Below are 19,126 nucleotides of genomic sequence, written 5' to 3'. Positions count from 1 at the left end.
TCAGGTGACCTCGCAGGCCATGGAATAGGATCTCTGCTTCAAATCCAGCCACCAGGAAATACAGCACTGAGATGTTTGCGGACATAAACACTGAAGTGAGGCGGTGCACCGTCATGTTGTATCCATATCCTCACACAAACTGCCAACGGTACGTACTCAAACAACTCAGGTAGAACTCTTTGCACGAACCTCAAGTACAGGTGGCCATTCAGACTTCCTAACAATCAGGCTCGTCCTTTTTCCTTGCAGGAAATGGAGAATGCACACCCCTGTAAACTTTTACTCATTCTTCCTCTTCTTCTTTTGCTTTTGCATTTGTCCCACAGTTCTCGCAGGGTCGGCATTGCTACAGTCGGATTTGGCATGGTTAATTGAAAGGGGTGGCTGGATGCCCTTCCTGCCGCCACTCCATACCCCCCAGGATGGAATCAGTATACCCCAGCTGTCTGCGTCTGGTGTAAACCATGAAATAGTGTGAACGTGTATCAAATGTTTGCGAGTCGTGTAACTGAGGTGAGATGTGGCGACCAGTCCGGTATTCACCTAGCGGGATGTGGAAAACCGCATAAAAACCACATCCACGCTGGCCGGCACACCTACCCAAGTCGTTAATCCGCGAGGCGGATTCGATCCAGGGCCGAGGCACCTACCCAAGTCCAGGAAGCAGCGCATTAGCGCTCTTGGCTAACCTGGCGGGTCATTGTAAACTTGTACGCATGGTAGCTGTAAATAAGCTGGAAAAGAGTAATGCTAGACAAAGCGGTTGACAAGTTTACTTCCATGTATCCTTAAGCTAGCTTCTCCGTCCTTAGTTTCCCTATCTCAAATTGTTCAGTTACATTTTTGCACGCTCTAACGAAGACACTCTGATAGCTTATCATCCTGTACTTCAGTTGACCTATTACCAACTGAAGTACAGGACACAATTTTTATGAATGTCCATGCTTTCACCTTCGCTAATAGTAGTATCAACTGAAGGATAGAATACTAGTACTAGCTAAAGCGAAAGAAGGGATAAAGGGAAAATTTGTGTCCCGTACTTCAGTTGAACTATATAGGACAACTGAAGAATAGGATAGCAGTACTAGCGAAGACGAAGAAAGCGACAAACATAAAATGTGTATCCTGTACTTAAGTTGACCTATATAGATCAACTAATGAACAGGATAAACCTACATATGCCAACTGAGGTATTCCATGCCAACGTTACGTGTGTCGGTTTTTTACTTTCGCTAGTACCGGTACCCATTCTTCAGTTGACCTACATACTACAGGATACGGGTCAACTGCGGAGGAAACAACAGTTGGAGCGACTCACTATCAGACAAAGGTATTTGTACACAAATTATTTAAAATTACCACAAGCGACAAAAAGCGTTCGCAGTATCTATCTCTTAATAACATTAATTTATTTTTATTTACGATTATGGCTCTTTGCCACACAAGAAAACCTATCTATTATCCGCGGCTCGAAAATAAAGAAACTGATACCTATTACTAAAATACGACGTCTTTGGCGAAAGCGACGAGTTGTATCCCATTCTTCAGTTGACCCGTATCGGAATCATCGCATCAAGACACTAAGCGAAGTCAAATGGAATTGCAAGTGCTTAAAATGCAAGAAGAATTGCGAAAGCAAACAGAAGAACCACAAGCGAAGTTAAACATGCAGGGCAATAGAGAGTCGGCTCTGCGATTAATAGGGCAAAAATGAAATTCGACGAATGAAGGGTTAGAAGAATATGTAGCAACAGTCAAGCCGCTGGTGAAGGTACACGGTCAATTATAGTGTCAGATTCCACCCGTCAGCTTTGAGCACTGACATATCTAAGGCAAAAACACTACATAGAGGTGATATCTGAAAGCAGCTGATCATATTCTTAAAAAAAAAAAAAACAAATGTAATAAAGCTGCTATTACAGTTCACATGATTATTTACTTAGCCACGAATTGTATCGAAAAGTATTGAAGGTGACGAAAATAAATAAGAACAGAAAAAGAGAAATATACATGTCTGAAATAAATTATTATCGTAATAAATGCTAGTGAGAAAATCACAGAGAATCTTTAAGTCCATTACAGCATATCACATGGTGAAGTAGTAATATTATGAAACAGCATTAGTTTTTAATAGTGATTATTGAATCTAATGGGACTATCGCGGAAAAGTGGTGGTTCCGAGCGTAGAGGGACTAAAATGTAACACAAAAACCGGAAAAGTGAAATAAATAGTGGTAGATATATGAAACGTAAAAAAGAACAGTAGCATGAAATGTGGAAAAACTGACACAGAAATCCTAAAAGAAAAGCCTCTACACAAGTAACAAAAATTTACAAAAAATAACAAATACTGGAATCGGTAACTAGAATTAAGCTGTATAGGTTAGCTCTGATTACCGGTTCCAACCATTCTGTGTTTCATTATTTAGATCGTTTTTGTAGCAGGGGTGTGCACGGAAATGTAATAAGATTTGTGCATTTGTAATCGCTCGTTGAACTCTGCGAAAAAGTAACAAATATTTGAATCTGTAACCGGAATAAACCATATTGTTAACACTATTTACCGAGTCGAGCCATTCCACTGATCGTTACTTTGTCAGTTTTTGCAACAAGTGTCTGACTGTTAAAGATTTCTACGTTTGGTATTATTCTCTTCACTACTAAGACAAAGAAAAAAAAATCTTGGAGTTAGTACCTACAATACCTGTTACTTTTTCGCAGTAGTTCATAGGTCAATAAGAACTCAAGAAATCCTATGAAAACCAGGTTCACACGCTTACTGCAGACATGTCCAAAACTATGAATCATCGAATGGCTGGAATCGGGAACTAGAATTGACCTCATGTACAGGTCAGTTCTAGTTACCGATCCCAACAAATAAATGATTCATTATTTAGCTCGTCTTTCTGGCAGGTGTGTAAACTGAAAAGTAGTAGGATTTCTAGATTTGTAATTGTTTTCTAAAATTCTTAAAAAAATGACAAATATTGGAATCGATAACTACAATTAAGCTACATAAGAGGTCAATTATGGTCACCGATTCCAACCATTGCATGCTTCGTTATTTAGATCGTTTTTGCAGCTCGTGTGTACACTGAAATGTGATAAGATTTCTGCACCTGCAATTTCTCTCTGAACGGCTGCGAAAAAGTAACTAATATTGGAACCGGCAACTGGAATTAACGTTTATAGGTCGATTTTAGCTACTGATTCCAATATTAGTTACTTTTTTGTGAACTGTTGTTATTAGTATCATCATCATCAGTTTTCTGCTATATTAGCAGGTCCTTTGCCTCTTCATTTCCTGCGATCCATTGCTTCCTTCTTAAGGCTGCTGTATGTTGTACCGTCCATCATGTCATCCAGTATCTGAAGTCTCTTCCTTCCTCGCTTCCTTTTTCCTTCTAAAACTGTTTTTATCAGTCCGCCATTCTTTCTTAAAATATGCCCAATCTAATTACGTTTTTCTTCTTTTTATTACATGTAGTAGCTGTCTTTTCTCTCCCACTCTTCTCAGTACCTCTTCATTTTTTACTCTATCCATCCAACTTATTCTTTCCATCCGCCGCCATGTCTACGTCTCAAAAGGCTCCAGCCTTTGTTGTCTTTCTTTAGCAAACCCCATGTTCGGAGCTATACAGAAGAACATTCCATACAAAACATTTTATGGGTCTTTTCCTCAGTTCTCTGTCCAGACTGCTGCAGAAAATTCTCCTTTTATTACAAAATGCCTCTTTTGCCATTGCTATCCTTGTCTTAAGTTCTGTGCTGCACTTCCAGTCGGTGTCTATCCTGCTTCCAAGATACTTAAAATTTTGTACCTGTTCTAATGTTTCTCCATTCGAATAGGTGCAAAATTTTGAGTATCTTGGAAGCAGGATAGACACCAACTGGAAGTGCAGCACAGAACTTAAAACAATGATAGCTGTTAGTATACTGCTTTTTTAAAGGATTTCTGTCTCGGTTTTTCCAAACTTTATGCTACTGTTTCATATTCCTTATTATTTACTTCATTTTCCCACTGTTTGTTACATTTTGCCTTGCCCAAAGCCACCACTTTCCCGCTATAGTCTCGATAGATTCAGTAATTATTATTATAAATCAACGCTATTTTATAATATTACGCCTCCACCACGCGCTATACTCTAATGAAATTTAAAGGTTCTCTGTGCTTTTCTTACTCGCATAAATTACGACAGTAAGTTATTTCACACACACACACACACATATATATATATATACTTCTCTTTTACTATGTCCTTATTGCCGGCCGGAGTGGCCGTGCGGTTCTAGGCGCTACAGCCTGGAACCGAACGACCGCTACGATCGCAGGTTCGAATCCTGCCTCGGGCATGGATGTGTGTGATGTCCTTAGGTTAGTTAGGTTTAATTAGTTCTAAGTTCTAGGCGACTGATGACCTCAGAAGTTAAGTCGCATAGTGCTCAGAGCCATTTGAACCATTTTTTTATGTTCTTATTTATTTCCGATATCCTTAATTCGTTTCGATATAATTGGTGGCTAAGTAAATAATCGCGTGAGTTATGACTGTAATTTTATTGTAAGCTACATTCCTTTGTTTACGGATATCATACGCGCCTGGTATGACATCATTACTCAAAGCTGACAAGCGAAATAGGACAGCAGACTTTAATGATGATGAAGTCCCATACATCTCGACAGAGCGTAGGGGACGATGCGGGAGACCCGCACCGTCGTACTAGGCAAGGTCCTAGCGGAGGTGGTTTGCCATTGCCTTCCTCCGACCGTAATGTGGATGAATGATGATGATGACAGAACAACACCCAGTCATCTCGAGGCAGGTGAAAATCCCTGACCAGGCCGGGAATCGAACCCGGGACCCCGTGCTCGGGAAGCGAGAACGCTACCAATGTAAAAGTCCCACAATTATTACCAGGTAAACCAGATTTACGGTTTGCCATGCTAGATCTGGCGTTCGTGCAGAATGGCCTGACCGATGATTGCACGAAGTTCGCGGTGACGGTCAATAGTGTATATGCAACATCAGAAACTATAGCATCAGATGTCTTATTGAAGCCGCCACCGGACCGACAATACTTCCACCTGACGAAAATGCTAATCAGCCTTCTGTGCAAACAACGGCTGTACCAAGTGCTACGTACTGTTACAACCTCCGAGCTCAGGGGTTGTAATATGTCAGAACGGCCGAGAGCTATGGTCTGGGAGAGAGGGATGACTTACGCCGTAGCGTGCACAGTGTGTCACTGACTTTATTACACCGAAGGAACACAGCAGGTCTTCTGGTGGTATCGGCGATGGTGCCGCACGCCGTGCCAATGCAGGAATCCGCAGCATGGCGGCTGGTCGCACAGCCTTGCTGTCGTAGCGTTACTACTCACGCAACCGTTGTGGTCCGTCGTGTGCGTTACTGGTGCCCGTGTACCAGAATGCGGCTAACTGCTCCCTTAAGCGCGACTCGTGGAACTCATGTAGAGCGCTGAAGGGAAGCAGCCGATCGCCGTCGTTGTACTCGTAGTATGCCTTAGCTGCTACGGCCGTCCACCCAGGGCAGCTCGTTCACTTCACGCAGACAGTTCTGCACCCAGGAGGCCGCAAGCTCGCGCCCTGGACCCGCCCCTGCCGACGGCAGCTTGCAGTCCGCAGGATGATGCCACCCAGAGAGCGGAGGCCAGCAGCCCTCTCGCTCCTCGTGCCGGTGTGGCTCCAAGATGATGCGCGCCCCGCCACAGCAATGACGCGTCCGTGCAGAGGAGGTTCGAGGTAGCTGCAGTGGGCCGGTTGGCCGCCGATTGTTGTTGTTGTCGTCTTCAGTCCAGAGACTGGTTTGATACAGCTCTCCATGCTACTCTATCCTGTGCAAGCTTCTTCATCTCCCAGTACCTACTGCAACCTACATCCTTCTGAATCTGCTTAGTGTATTCATCTCTAGGTCTCCCTCTACGATTTTTACCCTCCACGCTGCCATCCAATACTAAATTGGTGATCCCTTGATGCCTCAGAATATGACCTACCAACCGATCCCTTCTTATAGTCAAGCTGTGCCACAAATTTCTCGTCTCTCCAATTCTATTCAATACCTCCTCATTAGTTATGTGATCTACCCATCTAATCTTCAGCATTCTTCTGTAGCACCACATTTTGAAAGCTTCTATTCTCTTCTTGTCTAAACTATTTATCGTCCATGTTTCAAATCCATACATGGCTACACTCCATACAAATACCTTCAGAAACGACTTCCTGACACTTTAACCTATACTCGATGTCAACAAATTTCTCTTCTTCAGAAATGCTTTCCTTGCCACTGCCAGTCAACATTTTATATCCTCTCTACTTCGGCCATCATCAGTTATTTCGCTCCCCAAATAGCAAAACTCATTTATTACTTTAAGCGTCTCATTTCCTAATCTAATTCCCGCAGCATCACCTGATTTAATTTGACTACATTCCATTATTCTCGTTTTGCTTTTGTTGATGTCTATCTTATATCCTTCTTTCAAGACACGGTCCATTCCGTTCAGCTGCTCTTCCATGTTCTTTGCTGTCTCTGACGGAATTACAATGTCATCGGCCAACCTCAAATTTTTTATTTCTTCTTCATTGATTTTAATTCCAATTCCGAATTGTTCTCTTGTTTCCTTTACTGCTTGCTCAATATACAGATTGAATAGCATCGGGGAGAGGCTACAACCCTGTCTCACTCCCTTCCCAACCACTGCTTCCCTTTCATGTCCCTCGACTCTTATAACTGCCATCTGTTTTCTGTACAGATTGTAAATAGCCTTTCGCTCCCTGTATTTTACCCCTGCCACCTTCAGAATTTGAAAGAGAGTATTCGAGTCAACATTATCAAAAGCTTTCTGTAAGTCTACAAATGCTAGAAACGTACGTTTGCCTTTCCTTAATCTTTCTTCTCACATAAGTCGTAGGGTCAGTATTGCCTCACGTGTTCCAACATTTCTACGGAATCCAAACTGATTTTCCCCGAGTTCGGCTTCTACCAGTTTTTCCATTCGTCTGTAAAGAATTCGCGTTAGTATTTTGCAGCTGTGACTTATTAAACTGATAGCTCGGTAATTTTCACATCTGTCAACACCTGCTTTCTTTGGGATTGGAATTATTATATTCTTCTTGAAGTCTGAGGGAATTTCGCCTGTCTCATACATCTTGCTTACCAGATGGAAGAGTTTTGTCAGGACTGGCTCTCCCAAGGCTGTCAGTAGTTCTAATGGAATGTTGTCTACTCCTGGGGCCTTGTTTGGACTTAGGTCTTTCAGTGCTCTATCAAACTCTTCACGCAGTATCATAGCTCCCATTTCATCTTCATCTACCTCTTCCATTTCCATAATATTGTCCTCAAGAACATCGCCCCTGTATGGACCCTCTATATACTCCTTCCACCTTTCTGCTTTCCCTTCTTTGCTTGGAACTGGGTTTCCATCAAAGCTCTTGATATTCATGCAGGTGGTTCTCCTTTTTCCAAAAGTCTCTTTAATTTTCCTGTACGCAGTATCTACCTTACACGTAGTGAGATATGCCTCTACATCCTTACATTTGTCCTCTAGCCATCCCTGCTTAGCCGGCCGCGGTGGTCTCGCGGTTCTAGGCGCGCAGTCCGGAACCGTGCGACTGCTACGGTCGCAGGTTCGAATCCTGCCTCGGGCATGGATGTGTGTGATGTCCTTAGGTTAGTTAGGTTTAAGTAGTTCTAAGTTCTAGGGGACTGATGACCACAGCAGTTGAGTCCCATAGTGCTCAGAGCCAGAGCCATCCCTGCTTAGCCATTTTGCACTTCCTGTCGATCTCATTTTTGAGACATTTGTATTCCTTTTTGCCTGCCTCATTTACTGCATTTTTATATTTTCTCCTTTCAGCAATTAAATTCAATATTTATTCTGTTACCCAAGGATTTCTATTAGTCCTCGTCTTTTTACCTACTTGATCCTGTGCTACCTTCACTACATCGTCTCTCAAAACTACGCATTCTTCTTCTACTGTGTTTCTTTCCCCGATTCTTGTCAATCGTTCCCAAATGCTCTCCCTGAATCTATCTATGACCTCTGGTTCTTTCAGTTTATCCAGGTCCCATCTCCTCAAATTCCCACATTTTCACAGTTTCTTCAGTTTTATTCTACAGTTCATAACCAATAGATTGTGGTCAGAGTCCACATCTGACCCTGGAAATGTCTTACAATTTGAAACCTGGTTCCTAAATCTCTGTCTTACCATTATATAATCTATCTGAAACCTTCCAGTATCTCCAGGTCTTTTCCATGTATACAACCTTCTTTCATGATTCTTGAACCAAGTGTTAGCTATGATTAAATTATTCTGTGTGCAGAATTCTACCAGGCGGCTTCCTCTTTCATTCCTTCCCCCCAATCCATATTCACCTACTATGTTTCCTCCTCTCCCTTTTCCTACTATCGAATTCCAGTCACCCATGACTATTAAATTTTCGCCTCCTTTCACTATCTGAATAATATCTTTTATCCCATCATACATTTAATCAATCTCTTCCTTATCTGCGGATCTAGTTGGCATATAAACTTGTACTACAGTGGTGGGCGTGGGGTTCGTATCTATCTTGGCCACAATAATGAGGTCACTATGCTGTTTGTAGTAGCTTATCCGCATTCCTGTTTTCCTATTCATTATTAAACCTACTCCTGCATTACCCCTATTTGATTTTGTATTTGTAACCCTGTGTTCACCTGACCAAAAGTCTTGTTCCTCCTGCCATCGAACTTTACTAATTCCCACTATATCTAACTTTAACCTATCCATTTCCCTTTTTAAATTTACTAATCTATCTGCCCGATTAAGGGATCTGACATTCCGCGCTCCGATCAGTAGAACGCCAGTTTTCTATCTCCTGATAACGACGCCCTCTTGAGTAGTCCCCGCCCGGAGATCCGAATGGGGGACTATTTTACCTCCGGAATATTTTACCCAAGAGGACGCCATCATCATTTAATCATACAGTAAAGCTGCATGCCCTCGGGAAATATTATGGCTGTAGTTTCCACTTGCTTTCAGCCGTTCGCAGTACCAGCACAGCAAGGCTGTTTTGGTTACTGTTACAAGGCCAGATCAATCAATCATCCAGACTGTTGCCCCTGCAACTCCTGAAAAGGCGACTGCACCTCTACAGGAACCACACGTTTGTCTGGCCTCTCAACAGGTACCCCTCCGTTGTGGTACGGCTATCTGTATCGCTGAGGCACGCATGCCTCCCCACCAACGGCAAGGTCCATGGTTCATGGTGGGTGGCCGCCGATATCCATCACCAAAAGCTCGTCGTGGTTGGCCTGCAACTTAAACAATCGTCATCCTCTCCGGTTCTAGACAAGGACAAAATGCGAAACGACTGCCCGACTTGAGCCTCTGGGCTCGCTTATTGATGTGTCTTTTCCCTACGCCTTTGAGAGCTCTTCTCAAGGGGACAAGTGGAGTGCTCTTTGATAATTACATCGTCAGCTTTCCTCAGCCCGCTTCGGCCCCTACGCAGAGGTCGTTAGGCGCTGTTGTAACTGCAACGTATGGGTTCTTCACAGCACGTCGGTGCCCTGTACTTCGCATTTTTGTACAGTGCGCGCCGATCCGTGCCTTCTAGTCTGCGAGCGGTGTCGTAAACCTGCCTCCGCACAATCGTTTGCTTGATATCAACACTGCCCTCGCCTGCCATCCAATGTGCCAACCGGTCCTTTAACTACTGCCTTCCAGTAACAGCTACGCGAGATTTGCAAGAATTCCCCAAATCCACTCCTGTACTTATTCGTGGCGCAGCAGTAGTGAGCAGATGAAGGACAGGAAATCTTCGGAATTCTGGCGTCACTTACGGGGAATTGAGTAAGAAATGTCAGATGTAGCGTTACGGCAAGTGTGGACGGCTCAACTTCCAGTAACGGCCAAAGCGGTTGTGGTCTCGTGTGAACTAACCAACGATAAATAGCTATTTGCAGTAGCAGGCAGGCTGGACCTAGCTATCACATCGAGTATGACGAAAACGACCAGGGAAGGCGATGTCTAAGAGACCACAGCAATCTGGATAAAACAACAAGCAAATAGCACTAACCAATTAAGCAGTTTGAACAAGCAGGTAAATGCACTGCAGAAAAAGATAAACTTGCTGGTGAGGGATGAGAAGGCTGCGTCCAAGCAGAAAACTAAGAACAGAGATAAACCGTTTCAAAAGAAACAACAAGATTCAATTTGTTGATGATACCTACGTTTATTTATTTATTATTTATTTATTTACACGTCAAGTTTCGTAGGACCAAATTGAGGAGCAAATGTCCAAGGTCATGGAACATGCCAGTACATGAAATTATAACATGAAAGTAATAACAGATAAAATGTTTATGAACCCGAAAACAGACAAGCTAGAAGTTTAAGTAGAAGCAACCAACAATACAACTAGAACCAGCTTAATTTTTCAAGGAACTCCTCGACAGAATAGAAGGAGTAACCCACGAGGAAACTTTTCAGTTTGGATTTGAAAGCGGGTGGATTACTGCTAAGATTTTTGAATTCTAGTGGTGGCTTATTGAAAATGAATGCAGCAGTATACTGCACACCCTTCTGCACAAGAGGTAAGGAAGTCCGATCCAAATGCAAGTTTGATTTCTGTCGAGTATTAACAGAGTGAAAACTGCTTGTTATTGGGAAAAGCTAATATTGTTAACAAGAAATGACAGTAAGGAAAATATATATTGAGAAGTCAATGTCAAAATACCCAGAATCGTGAACATGAGTCGACAAGAGGTTCGTGAACGTACACCACTTATTGCCGGAATTGCCCGTTTCTGAGCCAAAAATATCCTTTTACAATGGGAAGAGTTACCCCAAAATATAGTACCATACGGCATAAGCGAATGAAAATAAGCAAAGTAGACTAATTTTCGTGTTGAATGATCACTCACTTCAGATACCATTCGAATAGTAAAAATGGCAGCATTAAGTCTTTGAACAAGATCCTGAATGTCGGCTTTCCACCACAGTTTACTATCTATTTGAACACCTAGAAATTTGAACTGTTCAGTTTCACTAATAATATGCCCATTCTGTGAAATTAAAAAGTCAGGTTTTGTTGAATTGTGTTAGAAACTGTAAAAACTGAGTCTTACTGTGATTTAGTGTTAGTTTATTTTCTACAAGCCACGAACTTATGTCGTGAACTGCACAATTTGAAACTGAGCCAATGTTGCACACAACATCCTTTACTACCAAGCTAGTGTCATCAGCAAACAGAGATATTTTAGAGTTACCTGTAATACTAGAGGGCATATCACTTATATAAATAAGGAACAGGATTGGCCCCAACACTGGTCCCTGGGGCACCCCTCATTTGACTGTACCCCAATCAGACTCCACATCACAGCCATTCTCAACACTGTGAATAATGACCTTTTGCTGTCTGTTGCTAAAGTGAAAGGTGAACCAATTGTGAGCTACTTCCCGTATTCCGTAATTGTCCAACTTCTGGAGCAATATTATGTGATCAACACAATCAAACGCCTTAGTTAAATCAAAAAAATATGCTTAGAGTTCGAAATCTTTTGTTTAACCCATCCAGTACCTCACAGAGAAAAGAGAACCTCGCATTTTCAGTTGTTAAACGACTCTAAAGCCGAACTGTACATTTGATAGCAAATCGTGTGATATAAAATGATCAATTAACCTTACATACACAGGTTTTTCAATAACTTTAGGAAACATTGATGGCATAGAAACAGGTCTAAAATTGTCTACATTATCCCTTTCTCGTTTTTTATAAAGTGGCTTTACTACTAAGTACTTTAATTGTTCAGGAAACTGAGCATTCCGAAAGGAGATTTACAAATACAACTAAATACAGGGCCAACATGTGCAGCACAGTACTTTAATATTCTGCAAGGCACTCCATCATATCCATGAGAGTCCTTAGTCTTCAGTGATTTAATTATTGACTGAATCTCCCTCTGGTCTGTATCACAGAGGAGTATTTCAGACATCAAACTCGGAAAGGTATTTGCCAAGAGAGTTGTATTATTCCATGTAGTAACTAAATTTTTATTTAATTCACCAGCAATGCTCAGAAAATGATTGATAAATACTGTAAATACACTCCTGGAAATTGAAATAAGAACACCGTGAATTCATTGTCCCAGGAAGGGGAAACTTTATTGACACATTCCTGGGGTCAGATACATCACACGATCACACTGACAGAACCACAGGCACATAGACACAGGCAACAGAGCATGCACAATGTCGGCACTAGTACAGTGTATATCCACCTTTCGCAGCAATGCAGGCTGCTATTCTCCCATGGAGACGATCGTAGAGATGCTGGATGTAGTCCGTGGAACGGCTTGCCATGCCATTTCCACCTGGCGCCTCAGTTGGACCAGCGTTCGTGCTGGACGTGCAGACCGCGTGAGACGACGCTTCATCCAGTCCCAAACATGCTCAATGGGGGACAGATCCGGAGATCTTGCTGGCCAGGGTAGTTGACTTACACCTTCTAGAGCACGTTGGGTGGCACGGGATACATGCGGACGTGCATTGTCCTGTTGGAACAGCAAGTTCCCTTGCCGGTCTAGGAATGGTAGAACGATGGGTTCGATGACGGTTTGAATGTACCGTGCACTATTCAGTGTCCCCTCGACGATCACCAGTGGTGTACGGCCAGTGTAGGAGATCGCTCCCCACACCATGGTGCCGGGTGTTGGCCCTGTGTGCCTCGGTCGTATGCAGTCCTGATTGTGGCGCTCACCTGCACGGCGCCAAACACGCATACGACCATCATTGGCACCAAGGCAGAAGCGACTCTCATCGCTGAAGACGACACGTCTCCATTCGTCCCTCCATTCACGCCTGTCGCGACACCACTGGAGGCGGGCTGCACGATGTTGGGGCGTGAGCGGAAGACGGCCTAACGGTGTGCGGGACCGTAGCCCAGCTTCATGGAGACGGTTGCGAATGGTCCTCGCCGATACCCCAGGAGCAACAGTGTCCCTAATTTGCTGGGAAGTGGCGGTGCGGTCCCCTACGGCACTGCGTAGGATCCTACGGTCTTGGCGTGCATCCGTGCGTCGCTGCGGTCCGGTCCCAGGTCGACGGGCACGTGCACCTTCCGCCGACCACTGGCGACAACATCGATGTACTGTGGAGACCTCACGCCCCACGTGTTGAGCAATTCGGCGGTACGTCCACCCGGCCTCCCGCATGCCCACTATACGCCCTCGCTCAAAGTCCGTCAACTGCACATACGGTTCACGTCCACGCTGTCGCGGCATGCTACCAGTTTTAAAGACTGCGATGGAGCTCCGTATGCCGCGGCAAACTGGCTGACACTGACGGCGGCGGTGCACAAATGCTGCGCAGCTAGCGCCATTCGACGGCCAACACCGCGGTTCCTGGTGTGTCCGCTGTGCCGTGCGTGTGGTTGGTTGGTTGGTTTGGGGAAGGAGACCAGACAGCGAGGTCATCGGTCTCATCGGATTACGGAAGGAAGTCGGCCGTGCCCTTTGAAAGGAACCATCCCGGCATTTGCCTGGAGCGATTTAGGGAAATCACGGAAAACCTAAATCAGGATGGCCGGACGCGGGATTGAACCGTCGCCGTGCGTGTGATCATTGCTTGTACAGCCCTCTCGCAGTGTCCGGAGCAAGTATGGTGGGTCTGACACACCGGTGTCAATGTGTTCTGTTTTCCATTTCCAGGAGTGTATATCTGATTTATCAGTAAAGAAATATTTTTACTACGAACTGACTTTATATCATCGACCTTGTGCTGCTGACCAGACTCTTCCTTCACAACTGACCCTATGGTTTTAATTTTATCCTGTGAATTAGCTGTTCTATTTGCATACCACTTACTGTTTGCCTTCTTAATAACATTTTTAAGCACCTTACAGTACTGTTTGTAATGGGCTACTGTAGCTTGATTGTGACTACTTGTAACATTTCGATATACTCGTAAATTCCCACTTGGTTCTACATGATATCCTTATCCGACTAGTCAGCCACCCAGGCTGCCTTTTACTGCTAATGCCCCATTTAGAACGTTCTATTGGAAAGCAACTCTCAAAGAGCATGACAAATGTGTTAAGGAAATCATATTTGTCATCTATGTTATCGGCACTATAAACAGCCTGCCACTCTTATTCCTTAACGAGGTTAAAAACCTCTCTGTTGTTGTTGGATTAACTTTCCTACATAGTTTGTAATTGGGAGTTCTTTGAGGGAAGAGAACTAGACAGAGAGGTCATCGGTCTCATCGGATTAGGGAAAGACAGGGAAGGAAGTCGGCCATGCCCTCTCAAATGAACCAACCATCCCTGCATTTGCCTAGAGTGATTTAGGGAAATCACGGAAAACCTAAATCAGGATGGCCAGACGCGGGATTGAACCGTCGTCCTCCCGAATGCGAGTCCAGTGTGCTAACCACTGCGCCACCTCACTTAGTTAGTTTGTAATTATGTGTTTGAAATTATGTGTTTGAGTACAAAAGCCTATTAGTGTTAAAATTTGTGCATTATGGTCTGAAAGGCCATTCAACCTTTTACTAATAGAATGCCCATCTAGTAATGCAGAATGAATAAAAATATTGTTTATAGCTGTGCTACTGTTCCCCTGCACCCTAGTTTGAAAAAAAAAACACGGTCTGCATCAGATTATATGAATTTATATCTACCGACATCCTTTTTCTTGCAGTATCATATACAAATTTATATTGAAGTCAACGCATATAACAACTTTCTGGTACTTCCTATAAAGTGAATTAAGGACCCTCTCTAGCTTGAGCAGAAATGCTCTGAATTCAGAGTTAGGGGACCTATAAATAACAACAATTAGAAGTTTAGTTTCACTAAATTCAACTACCCCTGCACAACTTTCAAATATCTGTTCAGTGCAGTGCCGTAATACGTCTATGGACTCAAATGGAATACTGTTTTTTACGTACATGGCCACTCCCTCACAACGCAAGGAACTCCTTGAAAAACAGCCACCTAATCTGTATCCTGGTAAAGGTAGCCTCTGAATTGTCAAATTATTTAAGTCGTGCTCCGATATACCAATAATTTCAGTGAACCTCTACAAGCAGTTCACTAACTTTATCTCTAATACTTCTTATATTCTGATGAAATATGCTAATTCCTTCTCTCCTTGGAAACATGACGTCCTCTGAAGGTGAGCCCTTAGTTAGACTGACTTCCTTTAAGCGGGTATACCTATCAGCTGACTTCAATCTAAAAAAGGTGCAGCTCAAACACCAACTACTACAGGAATTTTTCCATGAGTGATCCCATCACCAAAAAATTCAAATGTTCAAATGTGTGTGAAATCTTATGGGACTTAACTGCTAAGGTCATCAGTCCCTAAGCCTACACACTACTTAACCTAAATTATCCTAAGGACAAACACACACACCCATGCCCGAGGGAGGACTCGAACTTCCGCCGGGATCAGCCGCACAGTCCATGACTGCAGTGCCTAAGACCGCTCGGCTAATCCCGCGCGGCGATCCCATCACCACCCACTACACTGTCACCTATAAGTTTTGCCAGCCTCCCCTTGCCAAACCTATTGAGATGCAGGCCATGCCCAGTGAAACCCTATCTACTTATAGACTCAACTGGCACCACTGAAATGTGACCTATGCCCTCTCCATTAGTGCCCTCTTCAGCCCCTTGTTAACGCGCCAAACAGCAGCATTAAGAAGAGGCCGATCATGATGCTGAAACTGTAAGGTGTCAGGCAAATCCAACACCTTCCATGAAAACCCTGACATGATAAACAAATCCAGTAGTATGTCACATAGCTCCGAATAAATCGTGACATTAAATTAACCAAAGTAATACGAGTAACGAGTGAGCAAATGGAATACCACAGACTAACACAAGAATGCGTAAATGCATGTCATACCTTCCCACTGTGAGACAGACGCAGTTCCGAGGGGAGAAACGAGAACAGAAGCCGAGAGCAGAACCGTGTTAAGCTGGAAGGCCCTACGATAAGGGACGGACGGACACCCACGTCGCCAGCTAACTGCTAGGACCACACCACCCGCAAGTTTTTAGCGTGAGACTTTTTTCGCGTCTCTGTTACGTCAAGACCAACCCCCAGCCAATGTTAAAAGCTAGAGCCCTCCTGAAGAACAGTATAGATCTTACGATAACACAAAAAGGACCACACCACCCGCAAGTTTTTAGCGTGAGACTTTTTCGCGTCTCTGTTACGTTAGGACCACCCCCCAGCCCATGTTAAAAGATAGAGCCCTCCACAAGAACAGTATAGATCTTACGATACCGCTAAAAGGACCACACCAGCTGCAAGTTTTAGCGTGAGACTTTTTCACGTCTCTGTTACGTTGCAAACTTTAAAAACATTGCCCCACCACGAGAAGTATAACGTTTCTCATTGGACAGACAGAATTTTTGTAGGCAGAGCTTAAGGTTAACATTGAGACCCTGATTGTACAGATGAAAACACAGCCAGATAGTTTTTTTTAAACCAACTTCGGTAAATTGTAGTAAGGAGAAGTTAGGAGAGAGTTGCTTCCGAGAGAGCGAGCTGGACGGAGCTGTGCTGCCCGCCGCCCCCTGACGAACACCGACAAGGTAATGAACGCACGCGATGCCGCATTTTTGAGCGCATAAGGCTTCACTCAGAACTGCAGAAGTCTCATCTGTTACACCCCCTTTTTGCGTAATACTAGTGTCGATCGTCAATTAAAGCTCATGGTGTTCACATTTGCCACTTGAAGTATAAATCTGAAACGCAATGATTTTTCTGTTATATAGTTATTGAGAAGCCACATCAGCCACTGTAATTTACGACAAGTTAGATAAGTAATTAAAAAGATAATTGAGGGTCACTGTAGACCATTTTGATAGTCTTCTCTCTTGTGAAACTTAATTTAAACCTAGATTATAGATATGATATGGCATAGGTCATCCTTCGATCCATTGTAGAACTTGGAAACCCATTCAGGGAATATTCGTTCACATTTTTGTTGAACGCAGTTGGTTTTTACCATCCTGTATTAAAACATTTCCTTTTATCAATAGTGCAATTTATAAACAATGTTTTGTGAGTAGAATAAAGTTTCCAATGGTAAATTTAACTGCTTTTTCGACGTTATTTTACCAGCTAACTAAAAATAGGAAAGCCTTGAACCACTTCCACTAAATTTAGTTAGTATTAAGATTCTTTTACAGGAATTGCAGTGGAGCTGACGCTGAAATAATTAAGTATTTGGTTATATCATCGATGGTCTCACTGAACTCTTCTGAATTCTACATGTCATGTGTGGTCTGACGTCTCCTTACCAGTAACAGGTCCCAGGTTCAAACTAGTCAATTCCCTAAAAAAACATGCTCAGAGCGTCGTTGCGCGAAAGTGGTAGGGAGACACGATATAGAACAAACAGACACCACGCAGAATGTTTAGAAAACAGTTGCAAGAAATGCACGTTAGTGCCATAAGTTTGAGTAGCTATCTTCACCAGGTCACCACCTACATCATATTCCCATCCCTATCAAGACTGCTCCCTGCTCCACCCACTATCAGTACCTGATCCTCCTTCATAAAATTCCTACGTAACTCCCCTATGCTGTCAATCACCTGAGACAACCCTTCACTAAGCTTCACAATGCTGGTGACCTGGTACTCACTCCCCAACACTTCCTGCAACTGCTGGCTCACACCTCTAACGTGCGAACTACCTAGCAGCAAAACCTTCTTCTTTCCGTTAGACTTTGCAACTGACCTAGGCCTCCTAACTGCTGAGGACTGCTGCATGTTCCCTACACCTACAGCTACAAGAGGCTCCTCTCCACTCAATGCTGATGGTTGGTCAAATCTATTGTATATACGCAAAGTATAACTGTCTGAATACCTCCTCCTCCTAGCTTCCTTCTTCCAAACTGCCAGTTCCCATTCCCCAGCACCCTCCACCCTCCTCAACTTATCTAGTTTCTCCTTTTCGTGCTGTAACTGCACATGACGGGCACAGATCATATGCTCCTGCTCCTCTATCAACTTATTTCTACTACAGATTCTGCATTCCCAGGAGAGGATATCGCTAGAATGCCCACTGGCTTCCCCACTGCATTCCCCCTAATGAAAATACTTTGGACAAATCCCACACCGTAACCCACTACTCACAGACCTACGACAGAGACCACAGTTCTCACTCATGGTAAAATTTTACAGTTAGACTACTGAAACAAAACTATACATCTACGTTACGTAGGTTCAGTTACACCAGTAGAGCTATTTATAGAACTAACAATAGCGGTCTCGAAATTCTCTCTCTACTAAGGAAGCAACTACTTGTATAAATGCAACTAAATCACAAGTCATACCAATACCAACAAAACTTCACAATATTACTAGCTAAAACCAAAAATTCAAGCGGCCACTGGAACACTCAACGAAGTTAAAACACTGAATGAAAATTGTACTGAAATATTTCAGTAGAAACAATAAGAAACGTCAGCTGAAAACTAAACCATGAACTTTACTAAACGACTTCAACGCACGGGAAACTCTAAAAAACACAGCGAGCGAACGTTTCCAAAAGTTTATTAAATCGTTATTTCGTCATAAACAGCACGAACACCGCTGAAAAATAACTGTATAACAGTGCACAAATAACTTTCTCAGTACTTAGCTTTATAGCCGCTACAGCTGCAACTGCACGCCTCAAAATGTAAATACACTACTGAGGCGTGAGGCTTGGACGAACGACGTGAGCACACTCACGAATGACAAACCACTCGAGTCAATAACACAGGAAGAAAGGCTGAGATTAATGAAAATCCACTAATCAGTTACTTTTATAGCAAATATTAACACAAATAAATTTTAAAATAAGTAGCTGAAGACTAAAACTTTATAAAAAATTGACGAGCAATTTCAACAGCAGTCGAACACACGTGACGTCACACCAAAGAATGGCGAATGGGCCACAAGATGGACGTCCCTGTGTACCTACCCAAATGGCGTCGGCGCCCAGCAACACGCGTGGTGGGTCGTGTAGCCAACGGAAGCGCCACAACCGGAGAATCGACAATAACCGTGACCACCATACAGGTGAGTAACCATGACAACATGCTAACGTGGTCATGGAGGG

The sequence above is a fragment of the Schistocerca nitens genome, chromosome 8 (genome assembly GCF_023898315.1).
Source record: "Schistocerca nitens isolate TAMUIC-IGC-003100 chromosome 8, iqSchNite1.1, whole genome shotgun sequence".
Taxonomy (NCBI): domain Eukaryota; kingdom Metazoa; phylum Arthropoda; class Insecta; order Orthoptera; family Acrididae; genus Schistocerca; species Schistocerca nitens.
Note: the sequence above shows the minus strand (reverse complement) of the source record.